Genomic DNA, 7,842 nt, shown 5'->3' with positions numbered 1-7,842 from the left:
CCCGCGCCCAGCGGGCAGCGCGAGCCGTGAGCGGGTGAGGCGCGCGTCAATCGTGCGCTGTGAGGCGGTGCCGGCGGCAGCCCCGCCATCGCCTGAGGCGACGGGGGTCGGCGACGGGCCGGTGAGGGGAGCAGCCTTCCCTCGGCACTCCGGTGTGTTTAATTATGGCGTGGTGTGGAGGTGTGTAATTTTTGGTGTGTGTTTCCAGTTTTGCGATGTCGGAACTTTCTAAAGCTGCTGATTGGGAAGATGGCATTCAGCGGTGTGGGAAATTACAGGATGGCACTGTGAAAACTGCAATTATTTAGGGAGTTTCAGAGGCAGGGTTTGTTTCAGCGGGAAGAAATGTTTTAAATTGCAAAATCGGAGTGACCGAGACTATAGTTAAATGTTGGTTCTTGTCTTTGTACCTCAAATGAAGCACAGGTGATACACGAACACTGCTCATAATTCGTACATGCCCAACTGTAAGCTGGATTTCTTTGGAGGCCTGAATTTGTAACCTTAAAAAAAACCCTACTTCTGAATTAATAAGAAGACTCCATGGGTTGTACTTACAAGTTACGAGGTAAATACATTTCTCCCGTCAGGCAACTGTAGTACTGCAGGTGGTAAAAGAGATTAACGGGCAGGGTTTTTTCCTATTTCTGAGGCAAAACCTTCCAACAACATGAATAATCTGTCTTAAACTATTAGGTTGTGTGACACTGGACACTTGAAAGATAGATTAGGATATTTATCTACCAGTTATTTTTTGGACTTGCACTTCATGGCACAATCTTCTGTATGGGGGTTCCTGGACCCAGACAGGTGGTAAGACTTCTTATACATGCTAGAAAACTAAGATATATACACCTTTCCCCTTATTAGCTCTTCCTGAATGACTTGACAGGGGTAATCACAGCAGATAGGAGACCTGTCCAAACAAACAATTACCCAAATGTGGTTTACAGGAGTGCTGGTTTATAAAAGCAACTGAACCAGCTAGTGGGGGGTGGGGTGTGTGTGTGGGGTGTGGGGGGGTGGGGTGTGTGGGGGGGGGGGTGTGTGGGGGTGTGTGTGTGTGTGTGTGTGTGGAATCCAGTATGGTTCTTTACAGAATACATATTACAACACTGAAGCAGAGCAGCTCTGTTTACCCATAGCCTGTCAGAAAGAAATGAAACTGAGAAAATGCCTGTCTGCAAGATTATGTACACATTTTTTTCTCTTGACAGGTACAAAGAATGGTCTAGCTCCTTATTTCAATCGGACAACTGTTTTATCTAGTATGTGTTGTTATGTATTAGATGGCTAAGACTCACAAATTCAGGTCTGTACTACATAGGGAATATCATGAATGGTATTATTCCTTTTCCTCCGTGGTAAGAACACTAAACTACCTTTTTTGTGCTTCAGCCTTATTTGGGACATTTCTTTCATGTCTCCAAGTCTCAATCTTTTCTTCCTTAACACGATAACCAATGTCATAAAGAAGAGCAGGAAAGATCATCCCCTATGTTTGTAATATGCTAAATATACAACATCAGACTATACCTGCTACTGCATCTTCTGTGCAACCACTGATCACTTCCATGTGCCAGACTTCCACTACACTCAGAAGATCCTTGGTAAAGCTAAACGGGAGCAAATCCCCAAAGGCCTTAAAAGTCTTTGTACACAGCAAAAAACTCTCTATTAGTATCAGCCAAAGAGAAAAGTATCCAAGTTTCGCAACAAGGTCTCAACCCACAGAAAACTTAGTTTTCAACTTGCTAGCTCCCATTCTGCAAACTAAGTTTGTAGGCCTCACCGTCAGCCATTCCTGAGAATATTTAATGGTCTTTTCAGGTATTCATTCAGACTTATGTGTTGTTCTTCCATACAGCTTTTCTTTTTTAGAATGACTGTTTTACAAAAATATGGTCTTTTCATAAGAAAAGACTGATTGACAAGTCCTATAGACTTAATATTAGGAGTGCATACACACTTTCTTTAAATCAAGTAATTGATATGTCAGTTTGTTTAACCAGCAAAATGAGGGAAATGTGGACATTTTCATGAAAACTCACTGTTTGCTTTTCCTTTAAAGTTTAATACTATGTCAACAAATATGTGTAGATAAACTTGCTTGTCGCAAATCTGCTTCAAAGTAAGAGTAACTTGCAAAAGCTGCTTCTCTTCCATTTCCCATAAACTCTTCTTATTATAACGGTAATGCTGGAGGAAAGGATATATGTGTGTATATGTACATGTATGTGTGTGTTTAAAAAAAAAAAAAAAAGAAGAGATTAAATATTGGCAAAGAAAATATGCAAAAAAAAAATATCCAAGAGAGAGCAAGTGGCATGTTTTTTCCAAAATGTTTGCTCTTTAGCTTTACTAAAACCAAGCCACTGCATTTGTTAAGAAAGGTTATATACAAAGCTAAATGTGAAACAAATATGAAATTTTTCTCTCATCTCACCTTAATCTTCTATCTTTTCAGTGAAGAAAGCATTGAGTACTGGTTTGAACTCCACAGGTACCTTGATGTGGATATCTGTATTTATTTCCTTTTTTCCCCCCATCTATTTTGATATTTAATTCCCGCGGCATCTTATTTGTTTGCATAAGCCTCCTGTTTTGTATGCATTAAGTAAACAAACTTCAAACAATTCCAAATTAATCATCTTTATTTAGCTGGGGAGACTGGTTCTATGTTGCTGCGTGTCTTTCTGAGGCATAATCCAAACCACACTTCACCCTTAATTAAGATTTTGTGAGATTAAAAGTCATAATACTTAGCATTTGTATTTTGTTTTCTGTATTTAAAGTGAGTTTAAACACAAACTACAAGGTCAATTCCACTCTGACGCATGCACACACACAGAATCGTGCTGTATATAAAGTTTACGCATAGTTCAGTGATTTACACACAAGCGAATGGTCTAGAATTAGTTGAGTACAAGGTCAGTAGTGTCTATTGCTTTGCTAATTAAGTTACATAGGCACCTAAAGCTTTCATGATACATATATCAGCCATGTCAGCTGGCCGACTTGGTACCTACCGCCTGCTTATGTTTACATCAGATTCATAAATGTTTCCATGTTCTCGACAACATCTGTTGAGTAAGTATGCTCAGAGTACTTCTACATAGCCAAAGCATTTAAACTTCAGCACAGAACATGGGGGCCACAATGACTTTTATTCTAAAAGATCAGGAAAAAGAAACAGAGTGCTTATTTTTTATCAAACTGACTATTGGTGAAAATACTTATCACAGGATCGGGAGACTTAATCTTTTTCCCCTTCTACTAAAAATGTTCAAACTACTATCTCCCAGAGTATCCAAATTATGTATCTAGAGATGAGGCTTGGGTACATTTTCTACCTGTGCCAGAAGAAATAAGGTCAGAAAGACCTGTTTTAGGCTCATGTAATAAAAATATAATTGATCCTACTGAATATATTTTCAGTCATGAAACAAATTGATCTACTGCATGTACTCCAACTGTGAAGTAATATAACGAAACTATTCTTGAGACTTGAAATAACAATTGGCCTTGTTATAAGCATCCAGCCTTGGGATACTTACAGTAAGTACCTCAGGACCTCTACAAATGACTGGTCCACTGATCCTTGTGCTGTCATGTCTGATGTAAGCATCAGGGCACAGGCAAAGCACTGAGAGAGGAACATATAAGGAAAGAGGAACTACTTAACTGTTCATTTACATGACAGAGGATTGAGAGGTAGATACAGCAAGTACAGTCAGAAGGAAAAGGTTGCTATTATATTTTAGAAAAACAGATAAATACTAATAGAAACATCAGGTTAATGTTCACCGTAATATAGTAGATGAAACATATTGTCTGTCTTGATTCCCAAGTGGCAATACACACCCAAAACGATTTTATACGTCAAACTTGCAATTAGATAGACATGGAGTCTGTGCCATTAGTCAGCCAACATCTGGGTGGCAGGTGCTAAGATGGTAGACAGTACATGGTGAGAAGAGATGGAATATAAGATAGGTAATAATAAACTGGAGATCTTTTTATATACTTTGTAAGTTATGTCTGAAAACATTTTGCTGCTTAAGCTATCATCATAAGTTTATAATTCAGTAGCTTGAATTATATGTAGCCTTTTTATTTTTGTATTTTCAGTCATCAGTTTCTAATGAAAAACATGGAAAATAGTGAAATATAACATCTTCAGAAGAGGTGAACTTCTAAGGATTGAGAGAATAGTAGTGGAAAAGGTAAGCAGGCAGGAAGTAAAAGCTGGTTTTTATGGGAAATAGCACATATATATTGGGCTGACAGTTGACAGAGTGAGATACTGAGATGCATAGCAAAGAGAAAACATGGACTTCTGAGAAGACATGCATAGAAGAAAATTAGGAAAACGCAGCTAGGAAACCTCTGTTTGTATTTGTAATTTTCCACCATCCTCTACTGTAGTTACTAGCACAAGGTCTTAATTTAAACCACTAGACAAAAAGTCTACCCTCAGTCATAGAAAAGTGTGTTAGAATAATAGTAGTTTATGTGTTTCAAACAACATGTTTTTCTTTTCCTCTGCTTCTTTCATTCTCCAGAGATAATAAAGGTTTCGGTGATTCCTCAAACTTTAATAGTGTATGTGGTTAGTAAATGTCAATGGATACACCAGTCCTAAAGTAAAATAAATTTTGCAGTATTTTTACTGAAAATATTGTTTTATTTATCTATATTAATGTTTTGCAATAATGTATTAATTATCATAAACATTACTCCTAATGATCATAATAAGAATTTGTGTTTCATATTTAGTGCTCGAAAGATGGCTGCATTATACTTGAGATAACTGAGAGCAGAACAATAACAATAAGAAACGCAGCACTTCTCAGGTGGTAAGGTATTCAAACATGTATTTAGCATTCTGATATCTCAGTTCTTTATTTTTATTCCTAGAAACTACATTATTAAAATCATTTCAAATCATAAAATACAGTTTTCTTTCGTTAATGCCTTTGCATTTATTTGATTTTCTTTCAAGTTAAAACACCAATAAGTAAGCTGATAAATGTTTTTCTGCATTTGTTCTCTGCATTGTCTGAAGCATTTAGCTAATAGCAGTTAATAAAACCTCTATTTTGAAACATGATTTTGCCCATTAATGCTTCATTCTGCATGAGAAAATATTTAAAACTAGACACAGCAATATTTTTTCTGTTGTTAAAATCAGAAGCTCTTAAACTTTTAAATGGGTCAACCATCCAGTATGACTTCATGACATGTGCTTTAAATTAGTCAAGTGCTTAATTGGCTTGCTGGATGTTTGCATGTATAAATATAGATGCTTGATCCAAGAGATACCTTGTTACAATAGGTGTCATTTTATATGTTCTAATTCTGTAGAAAGAAGAGAATCCTAAATGAACCGGTTCTTCAAACGAGTGGAATTTTCAGAAACTTAAAGGCAATTAAAAATGTTGGTTGCCCAGCAGGACTGGAAAATCAGGGTATTATTTTATTGCCAGTAAGATTTAGATATGTGCTTTTGAAAATTTTGGATATATGTCTGTAGCTAAATGCATCAATGTGGCTCTCAACTGATATACAGAGATTATTCATACAACTCATTAATATGCCATTAAAAGGAACTAAACTGAAGCTGCTACTTTGTGTATGAACAGAATTTGTTTGCCCATTATATTTTTTCTATGATCCATAAGCAAAAGAAAGAATAGTTTGATGCTGTGCTGGAAAGATCAGTGTAGTATTTCAGATTTAAACATCTAATTCTATGCTGCAGGTGGGAAGGTATACCTGATATGTGCTTTATTAGAGGTCTACAGAATAGGAAGAGAACAAAAGAGATTGCCTATGTGCCTTAACAGTATCAATACTGCTTTATCATCTGGGTATTCCATTTTGAAAGAAAAACCCTAATTAGTGGCATTTTGAGTGCATGACTGATATTTAGGTTGCAAGGTGAATAACACCAGTAACGGTGCATTTAGGCATGGTGAATACCTCAACTTTCACATAGTTTTAGTACTAAAACAATGTTAAAATTTGTCATCTGATCACACATTGTTCTTTACAGTGGTGATTTCTAAATTTTCCTGTGAATATAAAATCATGATTATGAGTGGAAGAGGCAATAACGTGATCACAGGAAGTTCATGGGGAAAAAAACCAAACAAACCAGCCAGTGGCCTGGCAACAAACAAGATGGATTTGCCGTACCCAGGGCAAATGTGGATGCTGGGAAACAAGGAAGGACAAGGAAGAAGGTATGTTGCGTTTGTAAAGTACAAAAAGAGAAGATGTCACTATCTTTGAAACCAATAGGCGAGTAGCTAGAAATTCTCCATACATGATCCAGTAATGAAGTCAAAACTGTTAAACCTGAGAGATTTAAGTTAGGTATCTAAATAATGTTTAGGTATCTAAAGAAAGGCCAGATTGGTCTTTTTCTGTGTAAGTTGTGAAAGGTGTGGTGCTCTGCAGGCAGAGATACATCAGAGACTATGACAGTGCATGTGACAATTGTAATAGGTACACGTGATACTTGTATGCTAGAGTATCAGTGAGCGTTTTACATATATAATAATCTAGTGTGCTGACTTGATGGGTCAGTTTCCCATGGAAGCACCCGGAGGTAATTGTTGCAAATTCCCAAGGCAGAGATTGCCTGGCAGGATCCCATTAAGATAATAATATTTTCTAAGTTTAACATCTTTATAATCGACCTGTACTTTAATATGTTTTCTCTTTCACTTTTTTGTCCTGAAAAATTCTTTAAAATATTTAATGGAAGCTAGCTCATCACTGATTTATTTTCCATGTCTCTAAACTAGCTGATAAATAGATGGTGAACATAACTCAGATATTTTGAAGATAATGTCATTGAATTTTGAAATAAATGCAGTTTTAAAATTCTGCTTTATTATTGAAGGAGGATCATGGCTGTCTCTTAAGTTGTCCTTTTAAGAGGAGTAACAGCAGTAGATGTAAAACAAGGTTTGTCCCTTGAGATGGTCCAGTTGGACTCGATAATTCTAAAGGTCTTTCCAACCTAAACGAGTCTATGATTTTAAGGTTGCAAATAGAACCAAGGGAATCATTAATCCTAGGGTAAGAGCACACTGATTAGTTTTGTTTGAATTGATAGGGCTTGTAGATTCTCAGTACCTTTGAACATCTGTTTTTATTTTGGTGTGAATATTTTAGCCAATTTTGTCACTTTAAGTAGCTGTCATTCCCAGTATATTTTACATCATAATAGGAGGCATCTAAGGATGGAATACTGGTAAAAAGTCTGTATACCATCTGCTTACATATCTTAATTTTGACAACAAGAAGGACTACAAAAAATTCCATGGTCTTATGAGATTCAGAGAAGCGAGGGGCACAGTCAGAGTGAAATAAAGCACTGTTAGTAGCATATTAGATAAATATAGAATAGCTCTTCTAGCCTGGGATAATTGGTCCACCACAGTGCCTGCCATATGGCCAGCAGCTTGCTGATGCCCTTTGCCCCAGCTGTCTTGTCTAATGGCAGCATCTGAGTTGTTGTTCCAGTCGTTCAGATAAAAGCAGTTTTTCACACTGACTAGTTATATGTCATTATAGGTTGCAAAGATGGCCATTATTTTGTTTAAGACTTACACAATTGCCAGGGACTACTTCAGATTTCTGCTGAAGTAGAATAGAATAAAAGACCTGGACAAGCCCTTGACTGTTTTGACCACAGGTAGGTGCATGGAAAATAAACAGCAGAATTTTTTCTGTATGTTTAGGTATGGCTACTCTTAAAGCCAGAGTTGTCTTATATACATTTGACCTCATTTTTCTTAGGGTTTCTGTTCATAGGAAATTTGTTGC

The 7,842-nt window shown here is 36.8% G+C and overlaps 1 protein-coding gene across 5 annotated transcripts in view; it reads left to right on the top strand.

Annotated features, from left to right (window-relative positions):
* Nucleotides 1–81: 81 nt before the first annotated feature.
* ABTB2 (ankyrin repeat and BTB domain containing 2) overlaps nucleotides 82–7,842 on the top strand; it is a 155,965-nt gene continuing 148,204 nt past the window's right edge. The window contains exons 1-6 of one of the 5 annotated variants that reach the window (XM_037401863.1): nucleotides 85–180; nucleotides 1,100–1,217; nucleotides 2,468–2,503; nucleotides 4,132–4,226; nucleotides 4,780–4,859; nucleotides 6,059–6,248. The gene's annotated coding sequence lies outside the window, so the exon portion shown is untranslated. Of the gene's footprint in view, nucleotides 181–1,099; nucleotides 4,227–4,779; nucleotides 4,865–6,058; nucleotides 6,249–7,842 lie in introns of all 5 variants that reach the window. The other 4 variants (XM_037401862.1, XM_037401864.1, XM_037401861.1 and 1 more) reach the window with 4 other exon arrangements.

Source organism: Falco rusticolus, chromosome 10 (assembly GCF_015220075.1).
Source record: "Falco rusticolus isolate bFalRus1 chromosome 10, bFalRus1.pri, whole genome shotgun sequence".
In the NCBI taxonomy this organism is placed as follows: Eukaryota; Metazoa; Chordata; class Aves; order Falconiformes; family Falconidae; genus Falco; species Falco rusticolus.
The sequence above is the reverse complement of the archived record's forward strand: the minus strand, read 5'-3'. Positions and strand labels throughout refer to the sequence as shown.